The sequence below is a fragment of the Manacus vitellinus genome, unplaced genomic scaffold, assembly GCF_001715985.3.
Source record: "Manacus vitellinus isolate BGI_N305 unplaced genomic scaffold, ASM171598v3 scaffold_2_pilon, whole genome shotgun sequence".
Classification (NCBI taxonomy): Eukaryota; Metazoa; Chordata; class Aves; order Passeriformes; family Pipridae; genus Manacus; species Manacus vitellinus.
This window is the reverse complement of record NW_021940208.1, coordinates 16,688,372-16,700,404: the sequence shown is the minus strand read 5'-3', so window position 1 is coordinate 16,700,404 and position 12,033 is coordinate 16,688,372. Positions and strand designations below refer to the sequence as shown.

Below are 12,033 nucleotides of genomic sequence, written 5' to 3'. Positions count from 1 at the left end.
CTCATTTAATTTCTTTTTCTCCTGAATCTTTTATTTTCTGTCCTACCTTTCTTCTCTCTTCTGGGGATGCTCTTCTTCTTCCCATCACCCTAATCTCTCCAGCCCAGCCTGGCTTTCGCTCTCACTGCATCTGACACACTTCATGCTCAAGGCAAAACGTACTTAAATATACTGGGTTTTTTTCTTTCTCCTGATGTAAATGTGTTTCCTGTTGTTATTGCTAGCTTGACCTGAACACTTAAAATAATATACCTGCGATTTTCCACAAAAATAGTCTGTGAATAAGATACCTTAATAGAGTGAAATATAATGATGCAACTGTATCATTATTTTGTTGTTGTTGTTTAATGATCTAAATAGAAGAAGGTATGATATTAATATATCATGTTTTGTTAGAGTTTTGGAGTTTAAAGCTTGATTTCCTCTACTGGAAATCATCTCAACAATTAACTATTAAGAAAAAAGGAAATAACATTTGCTTCCATCTCAAATGCCTGAAACCGTTCTTCTCTAAAATAAATGGCTTGCTCCTATCAAACATGATCTTGCTGATTTAAAATCCAGGACTGAAAAAAAAAAGAGTGCTTTTTTTTTTTTCCTGATTATACAGTTCCGATGCATGCCTGAGAAAGTTATTCAACAACCTGTGGTCCATTTTCAGCTCCATATATAGGGATAGTAATATTTACTTCAAAGAGCAATTGTTAGATATTATTCATTCATGGTTGAAAGTCTACGTGAGCTATTTGAAGAGAAGGTGGAGTAAAAATGAAAATGAGTATTTTATGATCTCCTGCTTTGCATGATTGCTGATACTATTAAGCAAAGCCTGTCAAAGAGGGATTTCTGTGTTTTCCTTTGACTGAGCTTTGCCAGTTTTGCAGGCTGCATAACAAAATAAATAAAAATTATTAGCATCCAGGATGTGATGGTGCCCAAAGGCCCTTATCAGCATGGCTAAGAGAGCAAAAGGCATGAGAGCCCCAAGATGTGATTATCCTCCAGGAGGACTGGTGTTCTTTCTCTTGAGATATTATTTAAGCAAGGCAAGGTATAAAGGGAGGCAGTGTTTCTTCTTGTAAAGCTGGCTGTTATAGGGGAAAAAAGTGCAAATGCTTTTGGACATACCAACCAGCTAGGATTTGAAGGATCAGAAGTATAGCTGACAGAAGAAATCCTGAGATTTGATAATTCTGTGCGTCTCTCTAGCAGATCACTCTTAAAAACAATGTTGATGTAAAAAATGTTAAGCATTTAATGAATTACATATACTTTCTTAAAAATGCCTGTGTTCCCTTTAAGAATCTATTGTCTAGAGATAACACTGAGTAATAAATTGTGCAGACAACAGATGATATCCATATGATGAACCAGAATCATCAGAAATCATAACACTTAACCAGCAAAGGAAAGCTAAACTATAATAACACCTGGAGGACAATGTCTGCAGTATCTTTAGACTTAAGGCACAAGGTCAGTCTTTAAATTATAGGCTCAGAACTGCAAAAGTTTCAGGAAAGAAAAAGCATCTTGCCTGTGTTATTTGCTTGAAATAAATGCTCCCCAGCAGCAAGGAATGTAATGTAATCCCGAGAACTTCAGAAGACAATATAAAAAATATATATGTAAATACAGCTATATATATTGAAAGCACTATTCCAATTTCTCATCTTACCTTTTTCTGGTCATACCAAGCAAGAGCATGTGGCTAAAGGGAATGTTATCTAGCGTACAATTAGCCTTGTGATAGTGGAAAAGGCGGGAGGGTGGATGGGCTCTGGGAACTGAGGCATTTCTAGTTTCATGTTTTACAAATTGGAGAATTTTTTGATGAACAGAGACTTTCAGTGACCTTTCTCATCAGGGGAGGTTTTCAATTAACAACGACTCTTGCTCCCTTTTTTTGTTTTTATTGCACCCCTTCTTACTGACGGATATTCATGAAACCCAGTTTCGGGGCACCTGAGAGAAATGAAGATGTGAGATGCTGCCTAAGATCTCCCTGTGGCTGGCAAATGAGAGGAAATCTTATATAAGCAAGGACTGCAAACTCAGGCCCTAACAAGCTCTGGATTAGATTCTGGTGTGTCTGACTGCACAAAAACTGCAGGGTAATACTGTTGAAAATTCCCTCACAGATCATACATCTGTGTATGTCCATTACATCCCTATGGCAGGAATACAGGAAAATATGAGATGGGCCAGCACGCTTCTGCTTTTTAAGGAGAATACCAGAAATGCATAGGACCCAGACACCCACAGGATCTGTCTATCTCCCAACAATACACTGATTTGTCTCCAACAAAACAGCTGACAAACATTCCAGAGCAAGTTCAGGCGCTGAGCTCTGCACTGGCAGGAAGGTGAAATCAATGAGCACCCCAGGGAGAATCAAGTTTGATCCTGTCTTTTTCCCAAAACATACAAACACTTGGGTGCAAGCTGGCTGTGAATGCTGGATAAGGCCAGTACCTGGTCAGCTTACTCAGGGAAACTGTTGCGCCCAGCAGACCATATATTCATGGTCATCCATCACCATATATTTCATGGATCAGAAGATAGGATATCGCTTCTGAAAATTCCAGAAGGGGAAAGATTATGCAGGAAAAGGGTTGTTTTCCAATGGAACTAAATGCTACTTAAAAATATGGGTGTTTTATTTCTTTTGAGATTTGGAACAATTTGCTATTCCTCTTTTTTTCTCCAGAACATTCCTCAGGTCAGCCATATTTCAAGCTACTGAAAAGCAGGAAGATGCCCAGAGAGCAGCATGACTTCCTGGGCTGCCCCCACTTCTGTGTCCAGTAGTGGGTGGGTGTGTGCTTGTTGTGGCTGCTTAGCAGAGGCAGGTTTGTCAGCAGAGCAGAGCTGTGGGCATCCTGTCCTGCTGCAGCATCCTCATCAGGAGCCCCTTCTATAATGACCCCCAAAATAATGGAGCACCTCTTGTTCACACGTTTCTGAAAATGTATCTTTCAAAATACCTGAAACTTCATGAAACTCACCCACATCTCAGCTAAGAAGCTGTTTTAGGTCACTGTGTTTAGTTAGGTTTCCTGAAAATCTTCATGGAGATGTTTGCTGCAAAAGGAAGGGATGGAAAGATCCAGAAAGCAGTAGTGGGAATTAAATCGGGGAGTAAAACATTTAAAGAGTAAAAATGTGTAAGAGCAGGAGTGATGACCAATGAATGCAGAAGGCAATTTCAATTTTATATAGTAACACTAGAAAAGGACAAGGTCTGTTTAATCACAGTGATCAAACACTTTTAAATGAAAATAGGGACCAAAAAAATTAGTCCAGAGCCAACAAAAAGCAGCATTTCTCACATGGGCAGGAAGACCTTATTTCCCATATGGTTTAACACTATTGCTGTTAATAGAAATACATTTAATAAGATGCTATAGGACTCTAAACTGAAACGTGGTGCAAAATGTTTCCTTAGGGGATCTGTAATCTTCAAGCACAGATAATACCCTAAAAATTGTTGATGTGTTTGAGATAGACTCTTCTTTTCTCCTCTATATGTAATAGGAAGTAAGATGATAACAAAGCTAGACAGATAGCTGGATAAATGTCTGTTATCTATATAATGTGCCTATTTCCCATCCAAATGAAGCAATAGATCCCTAGTTTTTCTAAGGAGTTTCCTTTAAAACTGCTAAAAAAACTGAACAGAGCAAACAGAAAAAAAGCTAGCTTATTGCCTGGATATTTGGGTTTGTTACTGTTGTAAAAGTAAGACAGCATTTACTCATTTGTTTGTAGATAAGATTTCTAATGTGTGAGATTTAAGGGCTAGTTTGAAAATGTTTTATTTTTACAACATGCTCTTTAAGGAGTATGTTGAATTTTTCATTTGTACAATTGCTTTGGAATTGCAATTATTTTTAACCCTAACCTCCTAATGAGACAAATAAGAACAACTAGTATTTATTTTTTTGTTAATTTTTACCATATTTTGTACCAAATAGCAAATAGTATTTTTTATCAAAGATTTTAAATTCATTTTCATCTTGTCATATTTTGTAGCAAAACTGTTCTCTCCCATTCTCCCTCTTTCTGTCCATCCTTCCTCCATACACAATTCAGGCTTTAAGTGTTCCCTCCTTTTCCAGGAAACATCCCACTTTCCAGGAAAGTAAGGACAATATCCTCTAGTCAGTTGTAGAAATCTGTTTTCATTTAAAAGGGGAGTTTTACAATACTAGGATGACAAGTAGTATCATTTCTTTATCTCCCATCTTCTATTTTCAGGCAGATCTTTTTCTCCTTGTTGATGAAGTGCCAGGAATCTTATACCTTTACCTTTAGATACTTAAAGTATTCCTTGCTTACAAGAAGTTAATAATTCCACTAATGTTTGTAAAAGTGCTAGAGTGTGTCAGGTAACAAGACTGGAGTACTTTAACATAGAGCAGTTTAAAAAAAAAAAAAAAAAGAGTTAACGCAAACTTGCTTAAGTCATTAGATGAGATGTATCTGTTTGCCTTGCTTCAGGCTTGTCTATCCAGCTTCTTAATGACACAAACATGCCATTCCCATGAGCAAACATGCTCTAGAAAACCGTCAAGAACAAGGACAGCCCAATGCTGCTTTCTGATTCGTGGGGGACCTCCGTGGTGGCATCACACCAGCACTTCTTTGCCCACAGAATTGTCCCGTTGTTCACAACATCACGGAAGGGTTGATATTGAAAGGGAATTCTAGAGGTCTTCTGGTCCAACCCCCCTGCTTGAGCAGGACCACCTAAAGCCAGCTGCTCAGGGCCCTGTGCAGGTAGCTTTTCAATATCTCTGAGGGTAGAGACCACCACTTTTCTGGGCAACGTGTGTCTGTGTTTCGTCATTCACATGGTGTAAATGTTTGTGCCCATTGCCTCTGGTCCTGTCACCAGGCACAACCAAGAAGAGCCTTGCTCCATCCTCTTTGCACCTTCCCTTCCGGTATTTATACCTCTGAGCCTTCTCTTCTCTGGGCTGAACAGTCCCAGCTCTTTCAGCCTTTCCTCACAGGAGAGATGCTCCTGTCCCATAATCGTCTTTGTGGCCCTTCACTGCACTTTCTCCAGTATGGCCATGCCTCTCTTACATCGAGGAGCCCACAGTTTGACACAGGACTTCAGGTGTGTCCTTGACAGTGTTGAGTAAAGGGGAAGGACCTCTCTCTGCTGACAAAACACCTCATAATGTGGCTCAGGATATCATTATTCACCACACTTACTGAGGTATAAAGGTAATGTGGGAGCCAAGAAGCAGCTCCCTTGAGAGGACAGAAGATGTGGACAAGAAGCAGAAGAAGAACCAGCCACAGTGTAGGCTCTTCCTCAGAAAGGGAGGTTGCCATGGTAGCTGAGGTTCATTATATTTTCAGCCACTTTTTAGCCACTTCCCAAAAAGGGGTGTCCTCAGCCATCCCAGTTATTCTTTGTAAAGAATAGTGGCTGGAATGACCCAAAACATGGGCAAAGCAGCAAGGATTTCAGTGAGCACCCTGTGAGAACCAGCCTGAGCAAAGTCACTATAGGATCACAGTCCTGTGGAAGGGCTGTTGTTTATTCATTCAATCAGTCCATGCAAAGCAGAGAAAATGAATAATAACAAGCAAAGTAACAGTTCAGCTGTTTGAGCTGTGCCTTTATCTTGGATCCACAGGGAAGGTAGATGGAAAGTTATCTTAGTGAAATGAAAGGCAAATAAGCGTTTGAATAGAGCCCTGCAGTCTTTCCTCACCCAAGTCAAGGTAAATAAAAACCAGCAGAAGCAGGCCATAGAGATAAAACAGTTAAATGCTTTGCCTTCCTCAGCCTTCAGCATTTGCTTTATGCTAAGGGGATTTTTTCCTCTTAGATAAAAAGCATGAGTTATTGGCATAGACTGAGAACTCAAAAAGGTGATTTCAAAGCAAATCTATAAATTAAGAAGCAACACAGTGTTAGGGCTAGTTTGTATTTAGCAAAGAAGCCTGCAACAGCTAAAGGGGTTATGCTGCTTATGAATGTACAAAATCCCTCCGAAGCAGCAACTCCTTCATGGGGAAACAGAAAGTCTTCTGTACTCAGTAGGGCAGATATATGATTAGAAAGTCTGAAAAATGATAGAAATACAGAAATAAGACAAACTAGGTTGTTATTCTTCCTGCCTTAAATGAATGCTGAAATCACAACATGAATCACGAAGCATGATTTGGGTATCAGTCTGCAAAAAGTAAATGGCAAAATAAATCAATAACATTGGATATGTAATAGTATCATGTAAAAAATATGCCTGCACTTCATGTCATTCTTAGCTTATTTTTACTACATAAGGTACTGAATCTAACATACCTGTAAGTAACCGGTAAAAAACATGAGTATCTGCTGACTCACAGCTTTGGGGTAAGGTTTTTTCTGGTTCTCCAACAAAGCAGTGTAAAATACATCCTCAGAGTGACACCTTATTTGAAATCTTCAGCTACCTCAATTATTCTTTGTTAAAATCTCTATGTAATTTATAAGCTGCCTGCAAAAATCCATAGGTAGGGCTGTTGACTTTGCTCCTCTAAGAAGAAAGGTATTAGCACTGAAAAGCCTAATTTTACCCAAAAGATGAAATTTGCTGAAATCTGTACCAAAAATTTCTTAGGACATAACAAGAAACTTTGGAAATAGTGATCAAGTCCCTAGATATATATTAAATATATATATTTTTTTAAAAATGTGAAAGAGTGAATTTCTTGCACCTGTTTTCATCTGGGACCTGAAAATGGACAGTTGACGAAAAGATGAGGAATATTAAAAATAACAGAAAATAAATTTGTGAATGGAGTTTTCCCTGCTGCTTGTGCCAAACTATGTTGGGGTAGGTGGGTCTTGGCTATAATCTTCCTGAGGCAGATTGAGCAAACTTCTCTCTTTCTCAGATGTTGAAGAAAATCTTTTACATTAAGGCATAGATTAAATTTGGGAGGACTAGGGAAGTGAACTTCTTAGGAAAGGCAATGTAGTTTCACTACAGAAACTGACATAAAGTGAATGTTATCAACCATCAAAACCCTTTGCTGACACTTCCCCTGAATGCATTAGAAATAGTTTATTCACTGTGACAAGTTCTGGTTTAACACCACTTCTGAAGAAATATTTTTGAGAACACTATAATAAAGAGGGGCACAACCTACTTGAAGGTGTTTTTCTAAGATGAAATTTTTTGCTGTATATTACGAGTTGTGAAAAAAATACCTTTTTTTTCTTTTTTTTTTTTTCCCCAAATTCAGAGAATCATAGAGTCACTTAGGTTGGAAAAGACCTCTAAGATCATCAAGTCCAGCTGTTACCCTAGCACTGCCAAGTGCGCCACTAAAGCATGTCCCCAAATGCCACATCTACATCATTTAAACACCTCCAAGAATGGTGACTCAAACACTTCCTTGGGCAGCCTGTTCCAATGCCTGACCACCCTTTCCTGAAGAAATTTCTCCTAATATTTAAACCTCCCCTGGTGCAACTTGAGGCTATTTCCTCTCATCCTCTGACCTGCTACCTGGGAGAAGAGGCTGACTCCCACTTCACTACAACCTCCTTTCAGGTAGTGGTAGAGAGTGATAAGGTCCCCCTGAGCCACTTTTTCTCCAGGATAAACAACCCCAGCTCCCTCAGCCAATCCTCATAAGGCTTGTGCTCCAGACCCTTCATCAGCTTTTTGAAGTATTTTTAAGCTTTCTGTCTTTCAATAGAAAATCAGAAAAATGTTAGCTGGAGACATCGTGGAGGAAAAGAAGAAAATAAAACCGGTCATCAGCGATTTAACTAACGCATGAAAGAATTCACAGGAAGCAGGGCATCTCCTCCATGAGCACGCAGCAGCCAGAACCGGGCGCGTCACGCGGCCGGCGCTGCCCTGTATCCCGACGCCAGCCCTGCGGGCGCTCCGGGATGCGCGGGCACGCGCGGGGCTGTGCGGGGCCGCAGCGCCCCCTGGCGCCCCCGAGGGCTTCCCGGCCGTGCGAGGGTGGTCGTGGCCCCCGGTGCCCCCGCACGGACACTATCCTGGGGACAAAGGGTGCGGAGTGCCAGCGCCCGGACGGGTGGGGGAAAATGGAGAGGAAGGCGGCGGGCACATCCAGGTGGAAAAATAATCCGGGTGGAGGGCTGCAGGCCACGGCAAACAAGACTGGCAGATGACAGTAGCATTCCAGGATGCTGTGTAATATCGGTGTTGGTTCCCACGACTAGTTTTTGAGTCGGACTCTAAATGAGCACTTTCTGGAACCGCATGACCTTCCCCACTCCCTTCTTCTCACTGCTGTCCTGCCCAGAGATTCAAGTCTAGAGATTCTTGTTCCCTCCCACTAAACCCTACTGAAGAGCTACCACACTCTATAGGCTTTTCTTTCCATCTCAAATCTCAGTCGTGCTTGAACACAACTGCAAATCATTAAATCAGTTCACGTGATGTTTGTTGTAATTAACTGGCAAGACCAGATAAATGACTGGTCCTGACCTAGACATACTCTATCCAGTGTTACAACATCTGATCACAATTAGCATGAGCTGCAACAGGCATCTTGTCACCCACCTTGCTTGTTAAACCTTGTTCTAACATGGTTATTATTCTGTAACATGGAGCAACATCTCTGGCCCCATCATCATGTGAGAATGAACTCATGGGATGCATATTTTTCTAAGCTGGGAGTTGTTTAAGCAGAAAGGGTGAAGACACCAGGGAAGGAAGATGTGCAAAAAGGTGGGGAAGGACAAAATTAAAGTTTGATGGGAGAGAAAGAATATAAGGGTAGAAGGTAGGAATTCACTGAAGATCAGTTCTTTCTATGTGTCCTGGCTCCCTCTGATTTTTAGCATATTTGTATCGTACAGTTCTCACTTCAGGATCCACCTCTTTGGGGATAATTTGAGAAAAAGGCAGCCACATGCAAAAGTGTGGGGTTTTCAAGGGTTAATGCATGTGTACTAAGCTCATCCCTGTCACCACTTTGAAGATTTGTGTCTTCAAATGACTGTGGGAGAGCAATAGTTTTCCCAAAAAAAAAGGGTCCTTCTACCTCCCTTGATCAGGAAGAAAATTTTGGAAAGTTGATCTAGAGAGTCACATCCAGAGAAAATAGTCAGAAGCCAAATAAGATCCAAATCATAGTTTGCTTGGTTTGATATCTCTCTAGTAGATTTAGACTTTTCTTCTCAGCACCATAACATGTAAGCCCACTTTTTGCCTTGTACAGGCATTTCCCCAAGTATGTGCCTACACATCTTGATGAAATCTTGGCTCAGTTTATGGCAACTAGACATTTGTCTGACTTCAGGGAGAACAAGATTTCTCCTACTGCTTTTATTTTTGTATAGCCTATAAAAAGATAAAGATGGAAAGCAGGCATAAACAAACATTGTTCAGAGGCAACAATATATTTCCAATTCAGCTACACTACAGTTTGACAGTACACAATATAATTATGCATGCTATGTATTTGATATTCTTTACGCAGTGCTTTCAGTCCCTGCAGTTCTTAAGTTGGGCTTTCAGGAGATGACTGATGTGCAGACCATAACAGCAGTCCCTGAACAGGCCAGCTAGAAGCTGAAATATCAGGATAGTGAATCAGTGTTATCATTTTCCCAATATTTCTTTAATTGATTTTGCTTCTTCTGACAGGCTCATTCACGCTCTCTTTTTCTATTTTGACAGTGTAATGTATTTCTGTGAGACCTACACAGGTTTAGGCCACTCCATCATTTGTTTCTCACTGTAAAGCAGCTGGAATTATCTCAGGTTCAAAATATCTTTTATTTTTCTGAAAACTCATTGGATTTCAAGGAATAAAGGTAGACCTCAGCAGTGGCAAGCTCTAGCAGTTTACAAGACAAAGAGTCTGGTTTTGTCTTACACATGAGGTGTCAGAGTGTTCACTGTGTTTACTACTCCTTTCCCAGCATATACTCCCACATACCATCCTTTCCAGATGCAGTTCCAGTCCATCAGACAGCTTGTTTGCATGTCTGGCTCACAGTCTGGTTTCTACATCTGTCTGCTTCTGTCTAACTTTTAGCTACGAATCTTCTCCCTGTCGATGTTTAAATATACCTCTTCTACTGCAGTCTCCTAACAAGGCAATGTGAGCAAAGTGGAGTAATGCCACACTGGGATACACTGTCTTGGCTTGTACAATCAGAAGCTAAAATTATTCACAAATCAGAAATCTAAAGCAAGAGAATGCTCAGCAGGCCAAATGAGCTGAATTTTTGAGGTAATATTTTCAGGTGTTTTCTGCAGATGTGTTTTGGAAATCACTGGATATAGGTGGGTTTCCATTAGCTGAGTCCTTGTCTTTGAGTGAGTTAAAGGGTTTCTTGTTTGAAAAGGGCAAAAGGTAAATCAGCCAACAAACCAACAGAAGCGGAGAAAGCTGAACAGAGAAAGACTTGGCAAAAGGCTAGGGAGGGAGCTGAGAACCTGTATTGCATCAATGAGAGGAATTGATCGTGTTTGGTGTAGATACCTAATGCGTTCTTGCCTCTTAGCTGTCCTCTGGCATTCACTGTCTCAAGAAATGCCGATGTTATCTCTATAGCCAATGGATGGAGATACATGTCTCCACAAAGAAATCCCATTCACCTTTCTTAGGTATAACAAACAGGGTCTTACTCAGAGATCTGCAAAAGCAGACCATTGCCTGTGCATGCTGTGGAAAGGTGGCAACTAGAATGAAGTGTATGTTAGGTGCCTGAATGAGAAAGACTCAAACTACATTTGGCAAGAGGGCTGAGAAGAGGTTGTCAAAGTATTGCCAGCTTAGAGCTCAGACACTTCCAGAAGACACAAATGGCAAGGAGGAGATGGCAGCAACTCTTACACATTTCTCTCTACTTCCAGTTTTGCCGCTTTCATCACCTGCAGAAAGAGTTTCATCACTTTAATCTTTGAAGTGCTTCCTGATATATTTACATTTTTTCCTCCTTTCAGCTCTGCACCTTGCTTTACATCCAAGCATCTCAGAAGCTGAGGGGAAAAAAAGAAAGCAAGGCAAAAAGCTGAGACTTAGGGTAGAAATTTTTCAAGTTGCCAGGAGAGAGATGTTATTTTACGATTCACTGCTTATTTGTACTGTTGAGTGCTGTCTTTAGGGAGTTAATGGAAATCAGACACATTTTACACTGCCAGTTGTACAATATTCTCTTTGGTGTAGTGGTAGGAACATGGTTACTGTAACTCCTTTCAGGCTAAAAGGTGACTTTTCAAGCTGCAGTCCCTGAAGAAAGGATTATAGGAAGCATTCCAGAGGGATGATGCCTTTGAGGAATAAGAAGTTTTCCCACACTGCTCCTCATGCGTAAGGATAAATAACTTTTGCTACTCCTGCCAATGTTAGGTGCTGGGAAGTGAGCTGCCCTGGCTGTATAGGCTCCTGGGGTGTGACAGAGCCAGAGAGGTTTGGAGGAGGGAGAAGGCAGAAGAAAAAAAGGTCTTTCTCTTCCTTGCCCTCTACTTTCTGCATATTCTTTCCTCAAAATCATAGAAACATAGAATGGTTTGGTTAGAAAGGGACCTTGCAGATCATGTAGTTCCAACTCTCCTGCCATGAGCAGGGACACCTTCCACTAGACCAAATTACTCAAAGCCACATCCAACCTGGCCTTCCAGGGATAGGGCATCCACAACTGCTCGGGGCAGCCAGTTATAGTGCTCACCCTCATAGTTCACCCTCATAGTGAAGAATTTCTTCCTAATATCTAATCAAAACCTACCCTTTTCCAGTTTAAAGCCATTACCTCTTGTCCTATCACTACATACCCTTGTATGAAGTTCCTCTCCAGCTTTCTTGCAGGCCCCCTTCGGGTACTGGAAGGTGCTATAAGGTCTTCCCAGAGCCTTCTCTTCTGCAGGCTGAACAGCCACAACTCTTTCAGTCTGTCTTCATAGGAGAGGTGCTCCAGACCTCTGAGCATCTTTGTGGCCCTTCTCTGGACACACTCCAGTGACTCCATGTCCTTCCGGGACCCCAGTACTGAACACAGTACTCCAGGTGGGGTCTTATGAGAGCAGAGTA

General features: G+C 41.0%; 1 protein-coding gene across 1 annotated transcript in view; it reads left to right on the top strand.

Annotated features, from left to right (window-relative positions):
- FLT3 (fms related tyrosine kinase 3) overlaps positions 1-12,033 on the top strand; it is a 44,635-nt gene that overhangs the window by 154 nt on the left and 32,448 nt on the right. The gene's annotated exons all lie outside the window — the stretch shown is intronic.